The sequence below is a fragment of the Mixophyes fleayi genome, chromosome 1 (genome assembly GCF_038048845.1).
Source record: "Mixophyes fleayi isolate aMixFle1 chromosome 1, aMixFle1.hap1, whole genome shotgun sequence".
NCBI classification, from domain to species: domain Eukaryota; kingdom Metazoa; phylum Chordata; class Amphibia; order Anura; family Limnodynastidae; genus Mixophyes; species Mixophyes fleayi.
In genome coordinates, this window is record NC_134402.1 from 126855262 (window position 1) to 126871473 (window position 16212).

The following is a 16212-nucleotide window of genomic DNA, read 5'->3' on the forward strand; positions in this document are numbered from 1 at the left end:
AAAATTTTTTTGTTTGTTTGCTATTTACCAGTGAAGATTTGTAAAGCACATATCAGCTTTGTAAAACAAAAAAAATGGGTTTAAAAAAATAAAAATAAAAAAAATATTTTTCTGGTAATTATGGTGCCACACCTTGTGGGTCACTTAGTTGTGAATTGGGTGTGGCCCAGAAAATTTTGTTGTTACCTGAGTGCTGAATAAAGCTAGTTTTCACTTCCCAGCACAAACTCCTGTGGGAATGGAAGACATTTTAAGAGCCCCAGTGAATGTGGCAGCAGTGCAGGAGGAAAATACCCGTCTTCTCCATGAGAGAGAGAGGGGAGATGGGACAGGAAGGCTGCAGCTACCCCCAAGCTACAGAAATGAACTTCTGATGATGACGTGGAGGCATATCTAACCTATATAGACTTAGATGAGGACCAGGCAGGCGATTATCAGTGGCTGAAAACCACCATCTTAGCGAGGGTTGGAGTCACCAGAGCAGGGGAGGCCCAAAGATATCATGACTGGAGACTTTACAAAGATTACCGGTTCGGGCTCAGCTTCCTGAACTTGGTAGAACACTAAAGAAGTGGCAGCCAGAAACCATTTGAGTGTATTGGTATGAATTTGGTAGGCCCATTAGAGAAGTCGGCCTGCAGCCATCAGTATGTATTAGTCATAGTGGACTATGCCACCAGGTATCCCGAGGCTATACCTTTGCGCAATATAAAGTCTAGTACAATAGCAGAAGAACTCCTTCTGTATTGTTCCAGGTTGGGTATCCCCAAAGAAATCTTGAATGATCAGGGTACTCCCTTTATGTCCCGTCTAATGAAACAGCTATGCCGGTTGTTAAGAGTAGAAACGTTACAGACATCAGTATATCACCCGCAGACTGACGGGTTAGTGGAACGTTTAAATAGGACATTCAAAAACATGGTGAGAAAGGCAGTGGCGCAGTAAAAATGGGACTGCGATGTGCTATTACCCTATTTAATGTTCGCAGTGAGGGAGGTGCCTCAAGCATCTACCGGGTTCAGCCCCTTCTAATTGTTGTATGGCAGGCAGCCAAGGGGCATTTTGGATGTTCTCAAGGAGGGCTGGGAGCACTATAGTCCAAAAGAACCCAATGTGATCCAATTTGTGTCCCAGTTGTATGACAGTTTGGGGAAGATCACCCCTTTGGTACAAAAACATATGCATGAGGCACAGGCGAGACAAAAAATAAACTACGATAAGTCAGCTGTAATTAGGGCTTTCCAACCAGGTGACAAAGTTCTGCTCCTGGTACCCACACAAGAGAGTAAGCTCTTCACCCACAGGCAGGAAAGCAGGAGAAAACCTATTCAGACATATCATGTCAACTTGCTGAAACCTTGGCATGATAGGGAGGAGCCACAAGCGGCATTGGTAAATGCAGTTGTGCAGGAAAACAAAGTTCCCATAGGGGACGATCTGTCGCCAGGGCGGAGATGACAGACTGAGGAAATGGTTCAGAGGAACCTTGACGTGTTTTCTGAGGTGCCAGGCCATACCACGCTCATAGAACATGACATAGTTACACCTCCAGGGGTGGTGGTTAGAGTAAGACCATACCACATTCCTGAAGCTAGACGTGTAGCTGTGAAACAAGAGATTAAAAATATTTTGGACCTAGCAACTGGAATAGCCCCATTGTTTTAGTGGCATAGCCAAACGGGAGTATTCGTTTTTGCAATGATTTTAAATGAAGTCTACAATTTTGACCCATATCCGATGCCCGAATTGATGAATTAGTGGGAGCCTTAGGCATTAGTCGGTCCGTCACAATGTTAGATCTAACCGAAGGCTACTGGCAGATTCCCCTAACACCATCTACCAAGGGTAAGACAGTCTTTTCAACCCCAGATGGGTTATTCCAGTAAGTTCTGCCTTTTGGGCTACATGGGGCTCCCGCCACCTTCCAAAAAGCCATGAATCGTCTCTTAAAACCACACCAGGAGTATGCAGCTGCATACTTAGATGATATAGTCATCCACTCCCAGGACTGGGAGACACATCTACACAAAGTGGAGGCAGTATTAGCCTCACTCAGGGAGGCGGGTCTAACAGCCAATCCGGAGAAATGCGGATTGGCCATGCGTGAGGCCAAATACTTGGGGTATGTTGTGGGACAAGGTTAGGTCAAACCCCAAATTGACAAAGTAAAGGCTGTCAGAGATTATACCAAGTCTGTGTGGAAGATCCAGGTGAGAACTTTTCTGGGTCTAGTTGGGTGCTATCGTCGGTTTATGGCTTATTTTTCCACTAGGGCTGCTCCTCTTACTGACCTCCTAATAAAAGCTTGTCCAGACACGTTGGTCTGGTCGGAAACAGCGGAGGCTGCCTGGCAGAATCTATGAGTGACTCTGTGCTCGGCACCAATACTCCAAGCACTGGATTTCAGCAGGAGATTATATCTCCAAACAGATGCCTCTGGAGTAGGTTCGGGTATCGTGCTCTCGCAGAGGTTTGATGGGACAGAGAAACCCATCCTCTATTTGAGCCGTAAATTGCCCAGGGAGAAGAGATACTCCACGGTGGAACAGGAGTGCCTAGTCATCAAATGGGCCACCGAGGCTCTCAGGTATTACCTCCTGGGTAGAGAATTCACCTTGGTCACTGACCATGTACCACTGAAGTGGATGCGTAGAAACAAGAAAGTGAATGCCCTGGTAACTAGGTGGTTCCTAGCGCTGCAGCCCTACCACTTCACAGTGGAGCATAGGCCAGGGAGTCTGCAGACACCCTTTCTTGTTGAGATGTGCTCTCCGCAGTGTCAGCATCACTGAGGTTGGCGACGCTAAGGGGAGGGGTATGGGGAAGTCCGGGCCAAACACGTTGGACACACCCACATCCACTGATGCAACAGGATATCCGGTCCTTGAGGTCCACCTTGGAATGCACTCCGATCTCCTCGTTGTCCATTTCATTATCCACACATCCTATGAGCTCCATCGGTAATCACCCGTCCGGTTAACATCTGGACCGCGGCCCCCCGGGTCCCTACACCTTCGGTCAGGTACTCTGGTATATCCATTCCGTGGCCCGGACTTTCGTGAGTTACCGGTTAACTGTTTAGTTTCTCATCAGAGACTTTTATTTACTATTGGACATATCTCTGCGGTATTTGGATTAAAAGATCAGCATTCCAATTAGTCAGGACTTGTCAAAAAGGGTCTATTGTGCAACCTACCCAGACTTTTAATTAATTACCTTGACCCAATTTTATTGTTGTTATTGTTTTATCTTTGTTGATGTATTTTTTATATTCTATTTTACTGCATGACCTTTTGTCTTTATTAAATCCCTGGTCATCCACCATTTAAGATCTGATTCCCATTTATATTACATTTCAGTTTGGTCCATTTCTCAGTGGAAACTGAGCTCAATATTTACACATTCATCATGTATACATTTGATCACACATTGTAATACTGTTCACCTTATACTCTTTCATACAATATTTATTTATATTTATGATCAAAAACACAGCTAGTCTTCAGCAGCAGGCTGCAGATAGGGTTAAATTTTCCCTGGGACCCTCTTTCAGCACATACACACACACAGGTATTTCACATGGGTGTAATTGGTTTGCTTTGCCGTGATTTGTTTGTAGTGCTTGGGTGGAGAATAAAGACACGGCTTGTATTTGTGTGCTGGACCACCGATGTCAGTAAGTGGCCGGCTATATATATATATATATATATATATATATATATATATATATATATATATATAATGTCCATAGAGTGAAAATCTTCAGTGCTTTCAAAAACCTGAAAATGTATATACAATGTCTATGTTGTACTTGTCATCATTGGTACGCCTTTACATACAGACAAAATGTTGCCAAAATGCGTTTCAAGGGAATGCAACAAAAAAAAATCCTAGCTTATGGTTGATAACAATCACAACTTTTATATGTTGTTTATTTTCTAAATGCAATTTCCACAAAATGTAAACTTCTAAGGCCGAAAAGAAATGAAAGAAAGTTAAAATAAACAAGAACATAAATTGGTGTAAATTGCCGTGTCTGATATTTAAACCTTGCTTAAGTTATTTGGTTCAGTGATGGGGCTTAAAGAGTTTTGGATAAAGAGAAATCATTTTTTGGGGACAAACAAAATACTTGAAAGATTATATAAAATAAAGTTATTTTTGTACATGGACTTTAAGTACTTACAGATATAAGAACCATATGAATAAAAGAACCTGGTGATTTTAAAAGCTTTTCAAGCCAACGTTTATGTTCATTTTCATGTGGACCCAATAAAATCTATAACTACCAGACTACACGTACAGTACGTTTTTATTTTATATCATAAACAGACTCCTAATTACATGACCATTACATAATAAGATCTAAATATTTTAAATATGTGAAAATGCTAGGGTACATGTTTCCTAAACCATTTTAATGCATTTGTTGTTTTACCAGATACAGAACATTTTCCAAAAATGTTTAGTACAGAAACCATGCTGTCTTATGTAGATATTGTGTATCATGTTATGATGTCTACTATACAGATTCCCTGGTAAGATGCAAACATATCATTTGCAGGATTATTCTGTCCCGGTATCGATGTATTGGAGTTAAAGAAAAATGCCAGAACCACAAAATATGATTTTTAGATCTGTTTTGTAACATGTAACTGAACTTTGAAAGCTATTTATTTATTACAAAAAGGGGCATACATTTATTTAATGTTTATTTGTTTTTATTCTGTAGACTTGTAATTCTGAAAGTTTCACTGCTTCCAGATATTTTCATGAGGAATGAGGTTCAGCCTGAAAAATATTACCTCGAAACAGACTACAGTATAACAAAGAAGGGTAAATGAATTTGAGTTAAATGAAACAATATTTTTGGAAGTAAAATATATGACAAAGTTCAGTTTCATCATATTATTAAAAAAGATTAGAAAATACTGTGTTCAACCCCAAGTATTTAATAAGCATAAAGACAAATAAAAACTGGGGTGTGATCACATTGTGCAAACACTAAAGACATTGTTATTGATATTTTAGTTACTTCAAAAAGTACTCTCTATTAAAAATTGGGAATGCACACCAGCGTAAATCATACTTGCTAAGGTCAAGCGGCAAGTGCAGGGGGGACATGACACACCAAATCGCATCACTTTGGCCCTGCCCCTGTGATACGATGGGGCAGGAGGCGATTTTGCTATGGGGCGGGGTCAAAGTGACAGGATACATCACGAATTGCACTGACTCACCCACTTCACAGTGAAGTGTGCGGGATCCAGGAGAAAGATCTGCTCTCCTGGGGGTCCGGGAGAATAACCCAAAATCTGAGAGTCTCCTGGACATTCCAGGAATTTAGGTAAGTATGATGCAAATGCTACAGAAAGAATCACAGAATTCTGAAATATATGAACCATGAATGTAAAATGCATTGTTCAGTGTAACTTCTCATTCCACTGCAGCTCTGTTAAAAAATAAAGTATTACCTTCTCACTCCATTACAAGTAGCTAAAGTTCCCCACAGATAATAAGGCAATGTCCAAATTATCAGTGACCAATCCACACAGAGCATTTCCACACATCAAGTATCCAAAGCTGTCACTCACACTCTGCCTGCTCAAGCAGTGAAACACCTCTCTCTGAATCTGGCAATTTGTTATAGAGGAATGTCAGACCACAATGTGGACATATAAAGTATAAACACTCAATTTATTCCTGTATATTAGTCAGCTCAATACACAGTCTTAGAAGAAAAAATCATTAAAAAAATTGGAACTTCATAAAGTACAATTGTGTGATTTCAGTGGAAAGCTGAAAGGAGATTGTGTGAGAGAAGCTGAAAGCCAGGAGACAGAGCCATTGAGAGAGGAAGAACTGGAGAAAGCTGCACTGTGGAACCAAGAGTCTGGTTCATTACACAGAGTCCCAGTCAAGAAGAGGAAGGAACTGGACATGGATTTCAGGAGGGTGTTGAGATGGTCATTTGGAGAAGAGTGGGTCAGGCTGACAGACAGCATTGCTGAGAGGAGCCGTGCTGAAAGTGACAGTTGGGGAGAGCTACTGAAGTACTGAAAATTTAATTATCTATTTGCTGGTCTGAGATATGTGGCTACAGTTTAGTTAGACAGGAAATTGGTGGGGAGACACGAAGATATTAATTTAAAACCCTTTTGCAGGACTGTATTTTAGTTTAAAGGGTAGTAATGCAGGGACGGACATCCTAGAGTATTGGATCAAGCAAACAAGGATCTGTACTTTTGCTACTACCATATATTTTAAAGATTTGGACATTTATTCCTGCATTAACATTTTATTGCGTGATTTCTGTATTGCACTGTTTGAGCGGGTTTAAGTGTGTTAGTAGCTTACGCTTATTGAACACTGCCTATGTAATTAGAGCATGGTATACAGTTCTTAGTAACAACTAGTGCATAGCTAGTGAAAATAGGGCCTAAGGTACCTCTTAGGTTAACAAGGCTTAGGACAGAAATGGAGAGGCACTCTACATTGATTATATATATTGCTGTTGTGTTTACTTCATTGCATTGAAAATTCTGTTTAATATGCTATTTCAATTGACCCTTTTATGTATATATTACAATACCAACCTTCTTATTGAAAAAAATATTTTTTTATATAAAAGTCAAAACATTTAGTGGTCCCCATGCTTTAGAAATAAAGGTGTCAGTGTGGCTTCTAAAGACCAGCCAGAAGTGCCACTAATACTACTTTCAGATATCCACCCCAGCAATATCTCAGGTATAGGAACCAGGGAAATTGCCGGGGGACAGTGCAGGACACTCAGGCAAATACCCGGGTAGACCGTTTTCACACTGAACACGGGTCTGCCCGGGTCTCCATGGCAACATTACAAGAGGAGCTCTGATTGGCTCCTCTTGTGATGATGATTTTTTTTTTATTTTTTTAACTTTACAATGGTGTTCGGTGTAATTATCGATTTCAACTAGATTTTATCTGGCCTTTAGAAGTTCGTCCTCTAGTAAGTACAATTACATGAGATCGGGACTGGAAGAATTTCCCTATTTGAAGAACTTATCCTAAACTGTTTGATATGGTTATATGATGTTCATCCCAAAAGTGGAACCACAAGCGCTTGTCAGTTCCTTTTTATCTGTACAAATCTGGCATTATAGGTGTATTGCCCTTGAGGTAGCTACCAGCGGCATCTGAGTGGAGCTCCTTTCAATCTGTGCTTTATTATTTGTACTATTTATTTATTTGCTTTCAGATTTTGCGAAGATGAACTGCAACATGCTTCTTAGTTTTGGACAGCAAATGTTTTGTCGTAAGGTTGTGGGGTCCGACACCAAGGAGAGCAGATTGGCACGATGCCTCAACACGTTTGACCTGATAGCCCTGGGTGTGGGCAGCACACTTGGCGCAGGGGTATATGTCTTGGCCGGAGCTGTGGCGCGGGAAAATGCCGGACCTGCCATCGTTCTCTGCTTCCTCATTGCTGCTCTAGCGTCTGTTCTTGCTGGTCTTTGTTACTGAGAATTTGGTGCGCTTTCCAAAAACCGGCTCGGCCTACCTGTACAGCTACGTCACAGTAGGGGAACTGCTGGCTTTTATTACAGGCTGGAATTTAATTCTGTCTTATGTGATTGGTAAGTAAACATAATTTACATAATTTTCTCTTGTAAGCATGAAATACCAAGTGCTCACTAAAAGAATCCAGTGACTGCATGTTCTCTAGTAAACTAAGGGATGGTTCCTGATTGAGTATTCTCTGTACTTCCACGCTCCATCAGGTTAGCATCTACTCTCAAAGGCTTCAAGCGTGCCCTTAAGACTCATTTCTTTATTCAAGTCTATCAGTCCTCCTCCTAACTCCCTTGTCCTGGCATTCTCCCCCACTCCCCCAGTTAGTACCACCCTATCTGTGTCTCCCCCTTCCCTTTAGGATGTAAGCTCTCATGAGCAGGGCCCTCTTTCCTTGTGTGCTCCTTCTACTGTTCCTTCACCCTCTGTACCTCTTGGCCTGCTTCCCTAGCCCTGTTTTCCCTGTCTTGTTAAGCTTTGGCCTTCTTCTCGCTGCTTTCTACCATCCCTTTCACTATCTGTCCCAGATATAATCTGATTTGCTTTACCCTGTCACCTGTGTTTGTAAATATTTTTGTATCATGTTGTGTCTTGGTTCTGTTTTCTGTATATGTAATGTACGGCGCTGCAGAACCTTTGTGGCGCCTTATAAGTCAAAGATAATAATAATAATAATACATTGGACAGATCACAATGAGAGCTACTATCTTAGTACAAACACTGATAAAGAAAAACACTTATAATGGCTAACTTAAACTTTTCTGTATTGCGAAGGTTGATTTAATGTCAGATCATTTTTTCTAATATACTGAGGTTCTATTTGAAACACAATTTACAATTGCTGTAAGTTGAGATCTTATCTCTAAATAAGAACATTTGTAGACGGAAATAGAACTAATTAAGCTACATTTAGCATAAAAGGACATTGCGGAGCTGAAGTCTGATTGTTTTGACTAGGCAGGTGAAATGGACAAAAGATAACTTGGGATTTCCTATGGTCCAAATCTAGATAAAGGAAAGCTTTTAGTTTTCTTAGCAGCAGTTATTTTCTCTGTCAACACCGAGGCATACAAATGTACCATATTATTGTGACATTTGGCATAATGCAACCAAGCAAGACTGTACTATTTTAATAAAAAGAAAAAGACCATTTATGTATGGGTGAAAAGCCCTAAATCCAGCAAAAATTGTCATTTTCACCAGATTTAAGGCTTCGTCCCATTCAACAATGCCACCATGTTGGTGAAAGCTATAGCCGGGTTTTGCCGATGATAGCCTTTAGCCAGGGACCTCTGCCATGCAAACCAAAGCATGGTAGACTCTGTTTAATATGTGCATTAAACTTTGGGGTTTGGAACACATGGGAATTTTCAAACATTGTTACCACATATACACCATTGTGATAAATACACAAACAACTAATATGAATTATAACACACTGATCTTTTTTTATAACAGTACTGCTTATTTTATTATTTCATACTATAATGATATAGATATACATTATTATTACATTATCCCAAATTTGCACCCAATGCATTGTATAGGGTTATGATTCGCATTTCTATGTATGTATTGCAAATATTATTTTACTTAGATCTTTTAATGTTTGTTACTTTTCTGCTTTCATGATCACTTACACCTTCCTTTTAGATATGACGAAGCAGCAAAATAAATTACAACAAAAAATAATTACAAAACCAGAATAGAGAAAGGCTACATGGCATGGTCAGACCAGTACTATGGGGTGGTGATGGACTAGTGATTAACTGTATACTGTAATATTTCTGTTACCATTTATCTAAGACTAATTTAAACTATAATGCAGAGTTTAAGCCCGCCATAAGTTAAGATTAAACATTAACAGTTAAACAGAAATATAGTTTGTTTAAACTCAGATTCCTACATCAAGTTTATGGGATGAAGTACCTCTCTGAAATTCCTTCTAACGTCTCTCAAAATAAGTTAACATCAAAGCAACTGAAAAAAAAATCTTTTTAGCAGATTAAAAGACATTTTAGGAAGCGATGTTCTGACTATTGTTAAATTCTAAGTAACCCTTTAATTGGCTGCCTCTGTTCAGGTTAAATTTAACCAATCTGTATACCGCAAGTTAAACGCTAGGAGGGAGATTTACTAAAGAGAGGTTTTGTTTGTGTTGCAGTTTGCAAACCCCTAAACTGCAGTTCAGGCCAAACTGCATGGTTAAACCGGACCAGACTATTTGAGAAATAAATATATTGCCTAAGTACCTGCTAATTGAAGTACCTGTTAAGCAGAGAGAACAGTAAAGGAACACTACCTACAAGATACTTTTTTGAAAAGCGTTACAGAACATGCTGACATAATTAGTGTGTTTGACTTGGGCCAGAGCTTCTTTATCATACACGTTTCATCTCCTGCTTGTTCAAATGACCACAGGTTTGAAGTGAGTGGGTCTAGAACAACACATAGATGATCTGATTGTTCACAGCAGCACAGATTATCCAGGAGAAGAGTGTACGGATCTTGCAGGAAGCAGTAGCCTGTCTGCTTGTTGCATTTTGATAGGTAGAAGAGGGCTTCATGTGACAGGAACAGTAACAATGCAGAGTGTAGCTAATGAATGACAGGGAGAGGAAAGGAGTAGGGACCCAAGACACAACCAAGCAGTGATATGAGGCTTGTATCAAACTATGCAAACATTTTGGTAATGCACTTGTTTAAAACCATTCATGCAAAGTTGTTTTTAATTAGAGTAGTCTTCAGCTAGGTCCCACCATGATTATCTATAGCCTGCGGGCAGATGCAACAGAGAGAAATATCTACCCCATTATAGAAATGAATTGTTAGTGTAGGTACACATCTGAATTAATGTCATATCAGCACAGTAAACAGGCATTCACAGTTTGATCAAAATGTATACTAAGGACCTCAGGTTAATTTCAGATGTTATAGAACGATATTACAGAGTTAAATGCACAAATGTTTTTTTTATTATAAGTGTCTAAAGTGTGCTCCTACATTTTTGTCCTGTATTTGAAATGATGCCTATGTGTCCAATTTGCTTATATTTCATGTAAAAATAAGTCTAATTGAATGTCCCAACTTACTTCCCTAGACTATGACATTTTATTTTATACTTTATTTTACATAGCGCCACAATTTCTTCAGCACAGTACAGATATTATTTGTCATTCAAATATATTCATGCCCCATTGGAACTTACAATGTAAATTTCCTATCACACATGCACACTAGGGTAATTTTGTCAGCAGCCAAGTAACCTACTAATATGTTCTAGGAGTTTGGGAGGAAACAGGAGCACCCAGTGACAACCAAAGTAGACTTGACCCAGATAAGGGCTTGGCTGTGAACCAAGCTCATGATTCCAGTGCTGTGAGGCAGAAATGCTAACCACTGTGCCACTGTGCTGCTGGCTTGTGACTAAAATTAATTTAACTATATGTCTATGAGATAGCGAATATAGATTGTAAGCTCTACTGGGGCAGGGACTGATCAGAATGATTTAATAATCTCTCTCTGTAAAGCTATGCATAATATTTAGGTGCTATCTAAATAATGATTAATCAATAATTAATATGTTGTTTGTGGTGATATAGCTATTCTTTTGAATTTAGTGTTAGTGTTGGGTTACAGCAGGTTGTTAATGGTACCAGTGAATACGGTAATGCTGGCCATATACCAATTTTGCCAGCCAATTTGCTCATCTTTCATCAAATTCACCCAATATTATACACTGTGTGAACCTATTAATGACCACGCTGAATTATCAAAAATTGAGATATGCCAATAACTTCCATTGATGCGACTCTGGAAATATTGCTTTCTCTGGAAGTGCAAAGTGTCTCCTCGATTGTGCAATGGTCATTCGGCCCAACAACTGAGCAACCATCTTTGCAGATTGCAAATTATATTGCTCACAGATCTGTCCATTCAGTAAGCATTGTGAGCAACTTAATCACCACATTTGGAGGTAAATGTATTAACTGCGTTTTATTTCAACTTGCTGCTATCCGGCGAGTTTGCAGTGAACATTTAAAGTGGCAATGGCTTTAAAGGCAAAACAATGCCTTTAAAGCCATTGCGGCTTTAAATTTTCACTGCAAATTAGCTGCATAGTGGCGAGTTGAAAAAATCGTCAGTTAATACATTTATGCCATGGACTTTAGACTATATACTTTTCACAGATAGCAATCTCCTATATACAAAACTATACTACAATTTACTGTATTACCAAAAGTGCATTTTTTCAGCAAATTGCATTGTTCAAATATATTTTATTTCTCACAACATATAAAACATATCTTGATGATAGCTCTTATTAAACTTACAATGCGCCAGAATAAGTTTTCTGATGGCCCAGAGCTATGGAATAGATTGGTGTTATGTAAATAAAGAGTAACAGCAATGGAACTGACATGAAGACTTCAGTACTTACTGTATAAACAAGCAGCAGGAGCTATGGATCTTTCACATAAGAAATAAGCCACAAGAAATCTGGCTCTTTGGTCTTTTTCTGCAGCTGGTTGTTATTTATAAGTTCTACCTGTCTTCCATTTTATGTAAAGAAACGCAGAGATAAAGATCAATTCCTTAAGAAATCACTAGTAAGAATTCAAAGACAACAGTGAAATATGAGAAGGATTTCCTCATGCTCTGCAACCACTAATATAATGGCCAACATATGCTGAGGGGGGTGATTTGTAATGTTGTGACCACAAATTCAATATATCTGGGAGCATCCATACGTGAAACATCGCAGACTAAAACAATTTCCGTGATTATATTTCTAAGTTTGGAACTGCTGGATATGTAATAATTCAATGAAATACAACTACATTACTTTCGTTCAAATTTAACTCGATATTCCAATGTAGCACCTTTGTCATCCCCATGGAGTAATTTACATATATCCTGCATGGATTAGCAGCTTGCTGGGTTATAAATGCCTGTGCAGCTGTAGCACAATGTTGGTAGAAGAGAGTATTCTTGCTCTGCCAGTGACAGAGAGAAAAGGCTATAAATTAAAGTTAACAACAATAATAATAATAATAATAATTAATAATAATAAAGGCTATGTGGGTGACCTGTGCTCTAGCACATTATGTACAAGATAGATTCATACTGGGGAGCTCTAGCTTCAGTAGAAGTGTATGTTACCATATCCCAACTACCTTTATTGCTAATTTAAGAAAAAATATATATGTCATGTATTGCTCACACATTTGTGACTTTCCACTTTTTGTGTGCATATCTTTCTTAATCTATTGATTTATTTAATTTTATACTGCACTTTATATTTATACATGACTCCATATGCTATGTGTGCCCTTTAAGATACTCATTGGAAATTATTTTACTCCTCCAGTGCTGTGTATCATTTAAGTGATTTTGTTTTTCTGTATGGAGTACAGAATAGAGTAAGTGGTGCACACCACATTTTAATTTGTGGAAATGCCATTATTGGTCATTTGGACATGGAAATGGACATGGTCGTGGATGCAAAAATAGGATTATGATGTCACAATGCAGCATTTGCATTGCGGTCCTGCAAGTTTTCAGCTTTAGAAATGACCCTCACGTTTGTAACAGGAATCCCCTTATTTGAATATTCTAAGTTAAAAGCTAATTTCTTTTAAATTAGCAATACATTTGCAATAAATGAAGCTCATTTCACACAGCAGTGTTAAGCTAATATTGAATAAACCGTTGCAATTAATGTGATGGCAGTGTAAACTATATTGAGCACCAATGTGTACGGCAGAGAAGTGACTAGGGGCTAGATTTACTAAGCTGCCGGTTTGAAAAAGTGGGGATGTTGCCAATAGCAACCAATCAGATTCTAGCTGTCATTTTGTAGAAGGTACTAAATAAATGAAAGCTAGAATCTGATTGGTTGCTATAGGCAACATCCCCACTTTTTCAAACCCGCAGCTTAGTAAATCTAGCCCTAGGTGTTTAAAAACAAATAGGGCCTGGGTCATTAAGAAAACTAAGGGAAAAAAAAGCAGTATATGTTCTCCAGCAACAAACCATGTTACAATGCAAGGGGTGCAAATTAGTTTATTATTTTGTACATAAGTTAAATACTGGCTGTTTTTTCAATTAGCACACAAATACTTGATAGCTTAATTTATGCACTGAATTTCAAAGTTGATCTAGGACATGCCCTACCCCAACTATAAATCTGTACCAAAATTTTAAATTTACCTCCCACTCCAATGCAACATGGTTTTGACCAAGTGTAAAGTTACTCCTTTTTGATGCTTTGCTCTCCCTAATGATTCAGGCCAATAGTGTTGTGTAACAGTCAAATGAAGTCAGAGATGGGACCAGGGCCGGGGGAACGCGGGAAGTGGGGTAAGCAAGGCGAGGGGGGTGCTCCCCCCGCTTGTCCACTAGCACACAAAAAAAAAGAAAAAAACCCGGCGGCGCTGGTGCCCTTCTCCTCCCCTCTGCTCACTGACAGTGTTGGGCGTGATGTCATCACATCCCGACACTGTCAATGAGTAGTGCGCAGAGAGGAGCCGCACACCGAGTGAGAAGAAGAGAAGACTGAAGAGAAGAGGACAGAAGGAAAGAAGGAAGGTCATGAAAAGGTAAATAACAGAGGAAGGTTGAAAAAGGAGATGGGGCAGCAATGTAGATGAGTAGGGGGGAGCAGCGTGTGATGGAGGAAAGGGGGGCAGGGATGTGGATGAGGAGAGGGGGCCAGTGATGTGAATGAGGAGAGGGGGGCAGCGATGTGGATGAGGAGAGGGGGGCAGCGTGTGATAAGGGGGCACCATCTGATGAAGAAGAGAGCACAACCAAACTAATTTGGAAAAAATGTTAAATCTTACAAATAATACATATTCTTCATTTATATTATTCATAAAGCAATTCATGTTTGCTGTTTAATGTATTTATTTGTATTGTTCTCTTTATTAAAGTGTATTATATGATTTGTATTAAAAGGATAAGCATTATTGAGTGAACAACTAATTTATAAAACAGGAGGGCGCAAATTTATTTTTTGCAGGGGGGCGCCAGACATGCTAGCCCCGGCCCTGGATGGTACTGCAGTCATTGCACGGTGCAGTGACTCTGGGGTCCGGACAGCTGGCAAATTTCAGCCTGGGGGGCAAAACTCCACTCAGCAGCTATTTTAAAGGGAAAATTGCAGATGGCCCAGTGACCCAACCCAAGGTAGCCCATCATGGGACTGGCCCGGGTGGCAAATGCCCTTCTGCCTCCCTGCCCAGCCTGCCCCTCGGTCTGAATGTGAGCAGAGCCCAGAGATTCCAGTTCAACTGCTTTCAAAGCCCTTCCTCTAGAGAAGAGTGGAGGAAGTAGGAGGGGAGTGGGAGAGGAGGAGGAAGGGGATTAGAGGGTATAGTGAGAAATGGAAGAAATAGAAGAGGAGAAATGGGAGGAGCAGGAAGGAAAGGTGAGGGGACTAGCAGAGGGGAGGAGGAGGGAAAAGACCCCATAAAGCCTCTAAAAGACTCCACATTACTTTATTACACACACTGCATTACATTAATACCCAATCACAATTACCAGCTCTGCAGGGCTTGAATGCTGTGGAAAGTAGACTCCTCTATGTGCCTCTGGCATAGTCTCTGCACTTGTGGGTAGTTTGCACCTACCCCACATGTGCTGAAGGATGCAGAAGAGCTGGAAGGAGGAAGGGAAGGAAACAAGGAGGGAAGGTAATGAGAGAGCAAAGTGAGAAAGTAAAACAGCAGGAAGAGAGTAAAAGTGAGGGAGCAGCAGTGGGAAAGGGGATGCAAAGAAAAAGAGGTGTGCAAGGTGGACATTATGGCATAGGAACAGATAAGCCCCATGACGTGACTAGGTGTGCATCCTGCCTTAGGCTGACAGAGATGGAACTGAGCTAGTCAGGGCAGGGGATTGATCCTCACTGTCAACAACAAGATATTTAATAGATGACTGGACCCAATCCTGGATAATCTCAAACCAGCCGCACTAGGAACCAAGACCTCATCCCCATTACAGTGCTCAAGCACGATTTGAAAAAAAGGGGGGGCGGTACAACATTTAAAAAAAAGAAAGAAAGAAACAAGCAATAGACTTCCAGAGTGGAGGGGGGCAGTTATGGGGCAGCACAGTAGCTTAGTGGTTAGCACTTCTACCTCACATCACTGGGGTCATGCAGTCATGGGCCTTATCTGTGTGGAGTTTGTATGTTCTCCCCGTGTTAGCGTGTATATCCTCCAGGTGCTTCGGTTTCCTGCCACACCCCCAAAAAACATATTAGTAGGTTAATTGGCTGCTATTAAATTGACCTTAGTCTCTTTTTGTCTGTGTGTATGTTAGGGAATTTAGACTATAAGCACCAATTGGGTAGGGACTGATGCGAGTGAGTTCTCTGTACAGCCCTACGGAATCAGTGGCGCTATATAAATAGCTGATGATGATGATCATGTAGCTCCATATTGGCCTGGGCCTCAGGTAGTCACCCCATCTACCAATCAGTAATCAGCCTCTGCCAGAATTAATTTACAGTCATCTCAGCTCTTTTAATAGACTATATATTGCACAAAACAAGAAATTACAAATACAGCATGGATAGGAAATTTGTGAAATGGTAAAGCCAAACTAGAAGATTGTATCACTGGAACTTTATGAATCAGAGGTTGCAGTGATACAACC